This window comes from Protopterus annectens, chromosome 2.part1, assembly GCF_019279795.1.
Source record: "Protopterus annectens isolate FY-2018-M chromosome 2.part1, PAN1.0, whole genome shotgun sequence".
In the NCBI taxonomy this organism is placed as follows: domain Eukaryota; kingdom Metazoa; phylum Chordata; order Ceratodontiformes; family Protopteridae; genus Protopterus; species Protopterus annectens.
The window spans coordinates 1,065,407,643-1,065,422,459 of NC_056729.1; positions in this window are offsets into that span (position 1 = coordinate 1,065,407,643).

Genomic DNA, 14,817 nt, shown 5'->3' on the forward strand with positions numbered 1-14,817 from the left:
TCCTGTGCCACTGTCGAGCAGATACACAGAAGTGATCCTCGGGGTGTATTTCCTATTTCCCATCCACTCATCAAGATTCTTCTTGAAGAATGCTAATGAAGGACTTTGCTTGACATAGATGGGTAGCCTGTTCCAGAGTATGGGAAGTCTCTGGGACAGGAATCTATCCCTCCAGCATGTCCTGTTTATTGTGGTGACAAGATTTAGGTCCCTAGAGCATGTAGTTCGGAGGGATTGGGATTTCTTTAGGTGTAGCATGTCCAACAGCTCTGGGTTTGACATAGCTTTATATGTTAGGCAGAGATCACCTCAGAGTAGGCAATATGCTACAGAATAAAGCTGGAGTTTTTTGAGGTGGTCAGTGTAGGGCATTTGTTTGAGGCCAGTAGTCCTCTTTGTGAGGTACTTCTGTGGCCTTTCCAGCTGCTGCAGATGTCTTGTGAGGTACATTCCAAAAGGGACGTTGTACTCTATAATGGGCCTGATGTGTGTCGAGTAGAGGGAAACAATGACCTCTTTTTTCCTGGATGAGAACCCTTTTATGATGAGGTGTGCCATGTAGATGGGCTTCCTGACTACTGTGGCGATGTGACTATCAAAGGAGAGACTACTGTCGACCTGGGTACCAAGGTCTCTTATCACGCATTCGGTGTTAAGTAAATTGCTGCCTATGTGGTAGTTCATGGGTACAGAGTTTTTACCAAAGGTGATGATACTGCACTTTTTGGCATTGAGCTTGAGGCCATGGCTCTGACACCAGGCATCTGTCTCAGCCAGGCTCTTCTGTAGGATGTAGAATAAAACTCTTACAACACAATACAGAAGGCTCCATAATTTTAGACATCCTGCCTCCTTGATGTGCATTGAAACTAACTTTTATGGTGCAGTTATAAAACAATTTAATTTCAACTATTTTTTGAAGTTTTGCAAGTTAACCCTCTATGTTCTAGTTTCCACTGTTAAAACATATACATTACACAGGTACAATAGTTTATATACATTTCTGTTCTTTTCCAGTACAGTACACTATGGGTACATCTTTAAGCTCAGTACATTACAAACCCCTTTCACACACACTTCTGTATCAGCAGCTCGATATACACATAACATACAGCTCTAGTACATTTGTAACACAAGCATATGAATCATGTTGACATTCACAAATGACACATAACCATTTTCAAAATTCCAGACAGCTGTGCTGGCAATATCTCCTTTTGTTACATTTCTACACAAATCATTTTAATATTCACAAATTACATATAATTATTTTCAAAATTCCAGATAGCTAGGCTGACAATATTTCATTTTGCGACAAGTCAATTAGGTTAGGCACTGAATATAGCATTCTGATTGGTATGTATTTTACTAAATATATGTCTCAGCTTGAAAGCCCTCAACATTCCCTAACCAAAAGAATGAAAGGGCTAGGCTTAGCTAGCCAGACAAATTAAAGTCTGTTACTTTTTTCTCTCTTCCATAGGTGGAGATCTGCCTTACGTTTCACATTAGAAAAGATATTATTTTATTGGTCCTTCTCCACTGAGACATTGGTAGTGTTATAAACACTTGCTTTAAAATACTCAGGTTGCATCTTAACATAAATACAACTTCATTACCAAAAAGGAGTCCCTACTTCCCTTAAGTGTTGTGAATTAAATAACTCAAAAAATAATGGAAAAACAACTTTAATAAAAATCATTTGAGTAAGTGCTTTTATCTGTATACATTAACACAGGCTTCATCAGAATTAAAATGTAAAAACAATAACTTAATCCACTGTTTTTATCTTGTTTCTTCATTATTTGGTATTTTTCTCTTATTCTAGTTTATTTAAAGATGCAATCTTTATTGAGCTATCCCTTTTGCACTTTTCCTTGCATGTTAAACAACTTGGCTTCTTGAGTCTATACACACATGATGAGAGCTGGTGGTGTCTTCTCTTGATATATCACTCACTAAAAGAGTCTCTCAGGGTTCTATGTTGGGTCCCCTTCTGTTTGGCATCTATGTCTCTGATGTGAAGACAGCTGTCCAAGGTCTCCTTTATATTAAGTCTTGATGATTAAATGGGTTCACATAAATTTAACCTAGGGATTAGTAACATGACCTTTATCAATAAGATAGTTAAACCTACCGGTGATATACTTCCTGGGTTGCATGGCTAAGCAATATATAGTTCAATTGACGTACTTAGTACTAACCTATGAGACCATATAATAAAAAGGTATAGTTAAGAGCTTTAACCACACTTCCTTATTATATTTCATTAGTTCCATTCCCTTGTGCTGTCATTAAAACACTTTTAATGGTGAACTTTTCAGTATCAAAATAATTTCTGCATCATTAAACTGTCATTCAAAATAATGGAAGAAAAATGGCTTATAAGTACAAAGGTAAATTTTAACCTATCAATCTGTAGACTATTACAAGACTAATCAATAAACAAATTCACAGTCAGATCCTGTACCTTCTATCTGGGAGATGTAGAACTTAACCATTATGACAACCACACCCCTATAGGTAAATACTAGGCTATCAGTTTGCAGACTATTACAAGCCTAGCCAGTAAACAGAGCTTAGAATCAAACCCTGTACTTTGATTCTGTGAGGTAAAAACCTTAACCATTATGCCAAACCCTACTTAAATGTGCTGTTCTTGTGGGTCATTTTAAGCACCAGTTTCACGTTCAAAGGTAAGAATCAATCCCTGTACTTTCTGATTATGAGGTAAACACCTTAACCATTATGCCAACCTCAAGCCTTTTAGGAGATGACCTGAAAAATGAGTATGGGAAGGGACAGATCATACTTAAAGAGGTCTATTACTGAGTCTGGTAATGTGTGAGGTGGAAAGGATGGTCACCACAGATCCTGTGCTGAAGAAGGGCTCTCTTTGATGTGTTGTTCAACTGCCCTTTTGAATTTGGAGATGGAGTTGCCTCATTGGTAGTGAATTTTCCAAGTGATTACCCCTGGTTTGAACCATACCTCTCAACTGTACGGATTTTTGCAGAATGTCCAGATTTATGCCTCATATTTATGGCCTGTTTTTCATAAAATTGTGCTTTTCTGGAAAATCACTGGCAAATCATTGAGGACTGAAGTCAGAAATAATGGCACACATTTGAATTTCAGACTTCGTCATTCAGAAAATTCATACTAATGCATAATCTGTTATTCTATCAACTTTCTAAGTTTGTAAGAGCAATATTTAAAAAAGTGTCCCTATTTTTAGGCCTTTGTCCCCCCATTGTTTATGCTGTTATCCAGATTTATTGCTCTAACAGGTTGAGGAGTATGGTTTGAACCAAGCTGTAAAATTATGTTTGTTAGAAGGAAATATGTGACATTGTGTTGAACGGATGAACATCATTAACCAGAGAAGGTTTTTGATCTGAAATGTTAAACACAAAAACATGGTCTGAAATAGACTTAGTTACAGCTTCCCATTTATTCGGTGTAAATTCAGGGGAGCAAAAAGCTAAGACATAGCCAAGAAGAGGATACAAATGTGATTATCATTAAGAGGCTAAACGAAATACAGTAGTATGTAAGAAAGTACAAAAATGCAAATATTCATACAAACATTTGCCCATCATATCTAAAAGCATGCTGCTGCCATTAAATGCACATATATGAAAGATTAATCCTACCAAAAGTAAAATAAGTTCATCTTCTGTCCTAAGTGGTCTTTAACAGATATATGGAGTACTTTACTATTACAGTGATTTCTATTTCTAGCCCAATAACCAGTGTTTAGAAACACTTGCTCCACTTTTCCCTTCTGTCCCTCATTTATAGATGGTACACACACATCTCTTAAACCTCCCAGTCACTCAGCTACACCCTTTATGTTTTCAACAGAACATTTCACTCTGCCATTCTCTCACCAGCTCTTATTAATGAGTGATTTTCTTGTTCCTATATCACCGCCATTCTTCATCTTAAATCAGTTCTTTGGGTTGCATGAACTCTTAATACAAAGATTACACTATGGTACAAGTCTGTTCTTCTCTTTGTTCCTGGTAACATCCTAGTCTTTTATATTTACTGTAAATCACATCTTGTTTCCCTCTTGGAGTTCTTATCCTTTTTTTTCATTCAGAAATAATACCACACATTTAAAGCAGCAAAGAGCATTATATGAACTTTATTTTTTCAGCCCCCATCATAACCACATCTCAGAATGAATGATCTTAACTGTGTTAAATAAGCCATCAAAATTTTATCTGAACAGCAGCATTACCTTGAAACATTTCTGTCTTAACCCTGCACTCACAAGGACTCTTCACCGAGAAGCATATCTTGTTCATAAACAGACTGAATCACCTAGCTAGTCTGTTAAATCTGTTCTTTCTAGTCTCAGTTAACCTATAGCAGCTGACGGTTATTTGGAATTTCTCTGATTTTAGTCAGGTCAGTAGGGCCCAAAACTTGCTGCCTAAGCCTGGAATTAAAATTTTCCTCCACATTGTGAAACAGCAGCAAGGATCTTCTAACCAAACTGCACATGTCAACCATCTTCTCATCGAGTATGACGTCATGCTTAATTTCATATAAGCAAAACAAAAATTCAAAGCATAGATTAGGTTCATATCTAGTTAATAGACATGCTATTCTGGACACCATTAAATAGCCTAGCCCAAACTTCTAATTGCCCAAAAGCACTCTCCAGTTGTGACAAGCTGAATGTCACACACAAGGCAATGAAGGATGAGGGAATCAAACCTTATATGACAATAATTAGCTCATTAACAGTTCATAGCCTTATATCTATGTGCTAACAGCAAGAAAGCCTTTCACCTATTAAATTTTGTTTTCTGTAAATGATCTGCAATCCAATGTGCATTTACTGAGCATGCACTGTTTGGATGTTCCTGCCTGTCTATTGTTTCCACTCTACTGTTTTCTAAAGCAGCCAGAACCACCTATGATATCTTTCTATCAAAGAATATGTTGACATAATTTCATACTTCAAACGTTCATCAGGTTATCTGAATTTTGATAAAGAATGCAGGAACACCTAGAAGTGTTATCATTCTCATGTTATACTGTTGAAATTGCTTGCCACTAGCTATCTGTACTCTTTCCTCATTTAATGAATTAATGATTAAGGATTAACCTCATCATATCCTTACCACTTCCCCTTACAACTTTGTTTTTCTTAACCAGAGTAAAACATTAATCTCCATAAACCTTTTTCAAACTTAGCTCAAAAGCACTGTGTTTAAGTGACACTTAGTGTCACACAGTTAAGCAAATGGAGGTTGTCGAAATCAAAGCCCGGACCACAGGAAGAAGCATGCTAACAGCTCATAAGTTTAATCCTCTGCACCAACTACCAGATGATAAAAGCCACCCTTACACTTTTCAGTGAGTGCCATGGGATATTTTGCATCCACCTCATCTACCTTCAACTCAGGCAGGTGGGGCCTTAGTTAAATATCTCTTCTCATATTACGCTCAGGCATGCAGTATCCCATGAATACTCTTGACTATATTTTTATCTTATATGGTTCATAGGTAGTTACTAGGCATGCAGTTCAGGAGACCATTAAAGAGCCTAGCCCAAATTCCCAAATGCCCCAAAGTACCGTCCGGTTAAGTAGCTGTGGTAAAGGTCACACAGTAGGCAAATGAAGGTGGAAAGATTCAAACCCCATCCCTTGGCACTGGACATAGGCCATTAACAAGTTGGAGCTTCAGTGACAACACTGAAGCATAAGTTAGCATTATATATAAATAACAAAAGTATGACAGGTGCATCCCCTTACACTGTGGCTGCAGGGTGAGTTTTTATGGGTTTCTATGCATTAAAAAAACTTCTATGTGATACTACAGGGAAAAGAAAAATAACTGTGCTACCCAACCTCAAAGGGTATGTTTATGGTGATTCATAAACATCCATACTATACAACTTGCAAGCAGAGCTTTATGCCTTCACTCTTTCCCATAACATTCCCTACTGTGTAGTCTACATCTAATAATCTGTTAATACTGGCTACCATACATGCCTGCAGACAAACCCAGAAGTCTGGAATGCCTAGTCCTCCTTTCTTTGGGCTTTCCATAATCCTGTCCCATGAGAATTGTGGCCTTTCCCCATCCTATATATACTCCCTGAAATGCTGTTTCATCTCCTTTAATAGTGTTTTATCTGAGAGTGACCAGAATACCTGTCCTGCAGAATTTGGATTAATACATTCAGTTATATTACCTATGCTCTTTGGTCACTCCAGTTTCTCATTTGACCTTTTAACTTTAGTATATATATATATATATATATATATATATATATATATATATATGAGTCTACTTCTAAATTTCAAAGTTTTAAAACTTCAAATGTCTTATGGTCGGGACCATAAGATTACCCCCAGGATTCACGAAGCCTCCGTGTAAGAGTTATAACTCTTACACGGAGGCTGCAGTTAAACGGAGTGATGTCAGCATGCTCTGCATATTCATGAGAGCATGCTGAATCACACCTAAGTCTAACACGGTCCATGTAAGACAGTAGGGGGCGTGTCCGTAGGCTGAGCCCTGCAAGCGGACACGCCCCCAGAAGTGTAAAAGTGCCCAAAGTAGACACCCACAACAGAGTCCACGGAAATGTGAATAAACACAACACAACACATGCCCCTACAGAATATAAACATAAAAGAAATATAAATGAACATGTCATATTTTTTTTTAAATTGTAAAGATGTTTAACCGTGAGTGCGCTTTATGCTGGCGTGCGTAAGCGCAGCTACAGTTAGCAGTCAGTGGGAAAGCATATAAGAACTAAATATGCAAAATAAGCCAGGAAGCAATAGCATAGCGGTAGAGATGTCGGCTGAAGAGCAGGCATTCATGGTTCGAGCCCCCACAACACCAATTTTTTTTTTCAAAATAAGCAGGAAACGAGTCCCTGACAAATATGTACACATAAAACCCCAATATATGTAAAATGTAATGAAATAGCCCATTTATATTGAAGAAATGTGAGGTAACAAATGAATAAAAAATGCCAGATGTGCCCATAGCTGAGCTACAGTTTAACAGGGTGAGTGTATGTAACCGTAGATAAGCAGTGGTTTAACTGGTGCAAAATGAGTGCCCGTAGCTGAGCAGTGGTTTAACACACTAAATCTATGTGCCCCTAACTGAGCTGAGTGTAATATGCGTGCCGATAGCCAAATGAGGCTTAAACCAGCGTACCCCGTTTGCGCGGAGCTGCGCACCGCGCAAACAAGCTAACCGACGGGCAACGTTGAGCAAGCCGTATCAAAACTGCCTTTACACAGACACACCCCTCAGCATGTCTAGACAGTCATGAAAAATGAAAAGCAGTGGCCAGGTTCGAACCCAGGATACTATACACCATAGTCAAGGTACAGAACCACTAAGCCATGACAGCAGTACCTAGAAATGCAATAATAGCTCATATATAGGAATGAATACAAACTAGAGCATGACAATGCAGGTTTACTGAAGTTGATACAATTCCAAAATGGCCAATCACAGATATAAAAGGGAAAACGGACTATATAAGCCCCATAGGCGGAATACACAGCATAAACGATTGTAGAACAGACCTGCAGGCAGAATGTCAGGAGTAGGAGAGGGTAGTCGCTTTTGAGCACAGAGGTGGGGTGTTGAGGAGTCCAGGTACATGGCCTGGCTCCTAGTCCACAATCATGAGGCCCAACTCATGCAGGGCCAGGTCCTCTGGGGAGCGTACAGGGCTGAGGCGTGGGACCGGTTGGCTCATGAACTCACCAGTGCCACAGGGATTCCAAGGACAGGTGAGCAGGTCCGTCACCACCATGCGGACCTGAAGAGACGCAAGCAGGACCAACTGAACCTTTGGATCCAGGAGGCCCGGCAAACACCCAACGCCCTACCACTGAGTAAGTAACATTTAATTATGTATGTAAAAAGTTAAACTAGCTGATATTATGGAGATGTGTATTCCAATATTACTTCATTTATATTACAGCTGCAGGTGTCCGTTCTGCGAACCGCAGAGCCTATGGCGATAGGCTGGTGTGGTTGCGCCACCAGGCAGGTCAGTAATCCACTACCAGTAACTGTAAAGAAATATCAAAGTATGACAGTCAGCATAAGAGTGCAGTGTAGTCAGTAAGGAATAAAATCTGCAAGTAACAGTGTGAAAGTGTATGAAAGTATTGCTTGATCACAATAGTTTGCAGCCTGTAAGTGTAAGCTAAACATGAAACTGTGCTGACATATATCCTGAAATAAAAATGCCCTGCCTGTAAGAAAATAGTACACAACCTGCAGCAGGCTGAAAAGTATAGCTGCAGAAGATGATAAATCACATGTGTGAAATATATCCCTGTGGAAATACTGAAACATGACAGAAGTGAGACTGCTGGAAAGGATTGTAATAACTACTGTTAAAACATGTCAATAAAGCCTAGATGTACCATCCTGAATAGTAAAATGAAAGCAAGTGAGAGAGTGTGAGAAAGTGCCATGAATCCAGCAATACAGTAGTAATAACCCCTGAATAAAGTATACTGCAGTCAAGACAGAATGAAATGCATGTGAGATTCAAAACCAAACAGCTAAATCTGTTCAAAGTGTTGCTGCATCTGGAATGTGTATCCCAAAATCAGGATATGTTGCTCTCAGTCTGCAATATGCAGATAGGATGTTTGTCTGATATACCATACATCCACACTTGTCTACAGCCATATAAAGCAAATGTACCCTAGATGTAGCTGAACAAAGCTAGATATGAATGTGTATGAAGAACAATAGAATGTATATTGATGTCGCATTAACAGTCCTATCACCAAGTTGAAATAGTTAACATATAGGAAACTGTAGTTAGAACAGTAGTGTGTATATAACTGTAGCTATTAGAAATGTACAGCATATGTATTGTTATCCGAAGGTGTTAATATTACTTTCTTCACCCCAACCTATAACCACATATAACCCATTCCACGTGAAAATGGTATGTGCAATCACAATTAACACCCCTGGACGTTTGTCCTGTTGGGTCATATATATTTGCATGTCTGTTGATGCATCTGCCCTGTTCATACATCCACACCTGATAGCCTGTTGCCATCAATTAACCCTGCATGTTGTTGGACTGTGTATTTCTGTTCAAATTATGCATGTGTTATGCACGCTGTTCAATGGTGTAAATATCTGGGTGTTTGGTTAATGGGAATACTAATGCATGCTGTTACAACTAATTGTGAATGGTATTATATGTCACTAACCCAAACTGTCATGACATAATGCAAAACATAGAACGACAGGGAAGGCGGGTTCCAGCAGACCCACCTCTCCCACCTCAGCTGGCGAGTGCACCTGGCACTAGTGCCGAGTCCGGACCCTCCTCCGGTGGCCCTGTGCCACCTGCGGGTGGAAGCGCTGCAGGGGATGGGGCTCGCCCCCCCTCTGCAAGTGTGGCCGGAGGAGATCCACCACTCACCCTCCGTAACGTCCGGACTGTGGTGCGTAGGGAGATTCGGGACTCTGTCCTTGAGCCCCTATGCCAGCTCGAGGCACGGGTGGCGCAACTAACAGGCATGCCCGTTGCCCCGCCTACACAGCCCCCAGCACAGCCCCGTCCTGGGCAGTGAAGGAACAGTGGCAACTGCCTATGGGTGGGGATATCAGTTCCACTGTTGCCATCTGTGGGCTCATGGGCTCTGGATATCCAAACCTCCGTCCCCGTCAATTGTGTAACCCCCCCACACGTGTCATACACTGCCCCTGTATGCGTCTTGTTTGTCTTGTCTGTTAACCTACCCAACCTACCTCCCCAGCTGTACCGACTACCTTCACCTGACATACCACTCTCACCTGAAAGAAAAAAAAAAGGGCACTCTGTACCCACAAAAAATTACGCCCATACATAGCTGCCCAATCCGCACACATGTCTACTGGACATGGAACCTATCAATTACAATTGGCTGTACAACAAGTATTATTGTTGTCCTGACACCTCTCTCAGGGGTGGAAGGTTTCAAATGTCACACCAAATTACATACATATGCACAGCTGTTGCTGATGAAGAAATGGGCAGCTATGGGCCTTACCTACATCCCTCCTGCACATCCCAAGCTTGTTTCCCTACTGTCTTACCCTCTTTGTGACCCCTTTTCACCACTTTCCTGTCTCCCCATTTTCTTTTCTTTCAAGGAAAATAGCTGGGTGTCTTGAAGAGTAAGCACGTTTAAGTGGTTGTAATCAGGTGTGCTTGTGTGCTGAGCTAACTGCCAGTGCGCATGCGTGAGCTCCGCGCAAACCAGCGCTAACCCGGTTACAACTGCTTAAAAGTGCCTTAGTCACTTTGATTGACAGGTCCTGTACTCAGTTCAAAAGAAAAATAAAATCCCACTGTGAGTCCCAACCCAGGACCTTGGCAACTGTAGTCTGCATGACTTACCACTAAGCCATGACTCTTATATAAGAACATTGTGCTAAAGTAAATATATCATGTAACAGTAGGAATGAATGTAAAGGGAATATAGATGTGTAGTACACAAAGCATGACATTTAGAATCACAAACAAAACTGGTGGATTTCCATAATAGTAGTGTGTGAACAGAAACAGCCATGCTAGTTGGAAGCTAGTAGGTAATAATGTCACCATAGCACCTTGCAAGACACACACATACTCACAGCAGGATAAGCACTGCCCATACCCCACAACCTCTTACAGGAACACATCCGGACCAAGTAATAAAATATGTGGAGCAAAGGCCCAAAACCAGGGACACATTACAAATAAAGTTACAACAAACGCAGACAGTTCAGAAAGTAACAGGGTCTACACTTTGTGGGATGTTTGGAAGGGTATGCAGTCTGGAACTTGAATGTTTGTCACCATATTCTGACTTGAGCCCAGAGTGACTTGCCAGATAAAGGTGTGCATGAGATATTGACCAAATTATGAGGCAGAAATGTGGACAGCCTGCAAATATCTGTACACATGACGGGTCCAACACCACCATATTTGAATAGTTAAGAGCCTAGACATAGCAACAGTGAATGCCTTACAGGGATGCCCCACAGACCCCATGTGAAATGTACAAACAGTAGGCAGAAAGGTGTAACACATGCAATGGTAACTATGGAGTCCGGAAAGTATTCACCACTCGCATGGCAGAAAAAGTGTAGTAATACATATGCTCATGCTAACCCACAGTCACAACTGCAGCATACCAGACATTTTAATGTGTGTACCCCACTGATATGTACAATTCCATGAGGCACATAACTGATGAACCTGAAAGTCTCTGGGGCCTGCTCAGCAGCATACTCAAATACTCTAATAGATGTCAAGGCCCACACCATGGCTAGACCACACTGCATGCTGTAACACCCTAGCAGATATAGCAAGCATTCCAAGGTGTGAATGTACATGGAAAATAGGAAAGCTACAGCAGCACACTACAGTCAAGACACCTAGCAGGCATACAAGTAGTGACTGTAAAGGGCAACTATTGAAGCCTTAGCAACAGAGTGCAAGCAAAAGTGAAAGGAAAGCACACACACACACACACACACATTAACAGTAGTAGTAGTTGTAGTTGTCAGTGTACATACACAGTTAGTACAGGAAACTGGAGAAATGAATGGAGGAATGTTAATCTATAACACACCTGGAAATATGAGAGAGATACCAACCTTTACACTCACAGAACATTGTCCACAGCATAACAGCATGGTCCCTGCCCTTAACATCTGAAAGGGCTACGCCTATCTCACACACCGTTTTATAGCACTGTTCTGAAATCACAGTGAGAACTGCAATCAGTACACAACTGGCTGCATGCAATTAGCAAATGCTGGCTAACAATTGGTGCAGAGGCCATCACATGGGCATATGCAGATACCTACAAAAGTATGCTGTACTCCATGTCCACGCATGCAATACTTTCATTGCACCCTGAGAAGGATGTGAGAGACAGACAGAGACAGAGAGAGAGAGAGAGAGACAGAGACAGAGAAAACTGCAATTAAGCAGACAGAAACAAATTGTTCAGCAACAGCTACCTGAAAGCTGACAACTGGGAAGTGGAGCAGAAGGACAGAGAACCAGACAGCAGCACAAGCAGCTGTGACAAACACAGGTAATGTAAAGTAATACTATAAAGGTCTACATACTGTGAACCCTCCATATGTGTCATTGGTCTGTATCCATATGTATATGAAGATGTGTAAAGGGCAGGAGACATACAGCAACTATCAGTGAAGGCTGTACATACATTTGTATGTGAGAGCATCTATGTGCACATATCAATGTTGTTTGATTGTAGATTGTAGTGCCATGTATAAATTAGGTTACACAGTTATGTATGTTTAGCAGTATGTTAGTGTGTGTATACAGTATGGTATACAAATATGTTGATATACCTGTCTAACATATGGATATGTATGTATGTCAACATATGTATGTGTGTATATATATATATATATATATATATATATATATATATATATATGATATGCATATATGTATACATACATAGAGAGAGAGATGTAGGAATACATAGACAGATGTAGATAGAATGTATATTGTACCAACATATCTATACCAACATATCTATGTAATGCACACATGCAGATATAGATATATGTAGATACATATACATAGACAGACTGATCTGACTACCTACAGGTATGATTGTATATGATGACCTGCAACACAGCCTGTCCCACCCCCTCTGTCACTCACACCCCCTCTGTGCCCCCCCTCCACATCTATAGCAATATATGTACATCAATATATATATGTGTATATGTATACAGACATATATATATATATATATATATATATATATATATATATATATATATATATATATATATATATATATATACATATAGATATATCTATATACATATATATATATATAGAGAGAGAGAGAGAGAGATGTATATAAAGTCTGAGTGAGGCACATGTGTACAGATGTATTGCAACAGGTGCCTGGTGACAAAGGCATGGAGTGAACACCAGTGTCAAATCCGGAGTACCATACCACATTCCAGATCACCTACACCAGTAACCACCAGATATGTGATTGGCCGCCCACCACTGCATGTGTCAGGGGTGAGCAGGGTCAGAAATGTGTACAATAGTGGCCCCAATGATAGTCACAGTGGCACACTATCCCTGGAATACCTGCACATGGTATGTGTCCATGGGACATCGTGAGTCAGGTATGGACATGTAGGTCGGTGTACCCCCCACACCACATAATGGATGCCATGGTATGGACCTCACATGACAGCTACAGATATGGAGAAGGACACAGTGACATGTACAACACTGTGACAACGCACTCAAACACATTACCAATGCACAGTGACTGACAACACCACAGAGTACACATATGCTACCCACATAGAGGTTACCACTCCCAGATTTACATATGGAGGTCACACCCATGACAGATGTCCAACAACCATAGTAACACCTCCCACCATCCACAACCTAAATGTCTGCTGTGTGTCGTCCGTGCCACTGCAATAGTGTGCACATGTGGAGGTAAGAGTTCCTACCCACAGATAAGACACACCCTGCAATAAACCACACAGTGTTAAGAAGCAAGACTCCCCATGAGTACATGTCACACATACCCCTGCTGAATGTTAGTCAGATAGGTAATATGCCATATGAGTAACCCTGTGTAACTGTGTGACGGCAGCAGGTACCATCACACCACATGTGTCACAATGGTCAGGGTAGCAGAACATTACGCTGCTGTAGACACAGGGGCAATAGCATATTGTATAGTATTGTATTGTAATGTAATGTATTGTGTTGTATTGTATTGGTATGGTGAGGTGCCTCCTTCATGGAGTCGAACCACTGCTGCTGTGCGCCAGTGTACAGGTACATATCCTGTAGTCAGGCTAGTGTTACATAGCACTTCTATATGTGTGTTTAGCTCCTGTCAGAGGTTATGTAGCATGCAACTGGGGATACCATCAGGTCCCATCCATGTTGTGTATTCTGCTGTCCTGTGGGTGTCTCTCACCTGGACATCTGTGATGACGGGGAGGTTACAGTCAGCTGGGATAACTATGCCTTATTACAGGGGAGAGGGCGGGGTGACACCTGCACTGAACCTGTCCGCCACAATGTTGTCGATATCTGTGGTGTCAGTGAAATATTTGTTGTGTACTACCTATGGGCATAGAGGATGGCTCCTGACCAGGTTGCTGACATAACTGAAGAAGGCCTCCTGGTCATCTGTAGTGTCACTCTTGATTTCCCTCTCAACGTTGCCCATGTAGTCAGTATGATGGGAAATAGATCCTTACCAGTGCTGCTCAGACATGCCCTCCCTTTAGTGAATGATGCTCTGTCTTGCAGTAGCTTCCATCTTCTGTAATACAATCTGTCTATGGCTGGGGTCCACCAGACAGGATGCTGTCCCTTTGTGGAGAGTGTCTTGGTCATATATGGGATTGCATGATCCATGCATTCTCGGAGATGTCTGTAGAAAGCAATTGTGTAGGGGTCAGCATTGTGGGTTGTATCTGCCACTGGCCCAGTGGGCTGTAAGGATACCATATCACTGTTACAAAGTGTAAGGTTTGTATCTGTAATGTTATGCACTATAGTCGTCTGTGCTGGTGGTGGAGGTGGGATATGTATATCCAGGGCAATCAGTGTGTGGTCAGCTCACAGTAGTTGCCAATGTAGGCCATACAGTACCTAGATACAAACCCCCAGAGTGAGGAGGTGCTTCTGACCTGAATCGGTGTTCTGACTGCTAGGGTTTGGTAGTATGTCGTATGGAGTCTGCCAGGTACTGTTGCACAGTT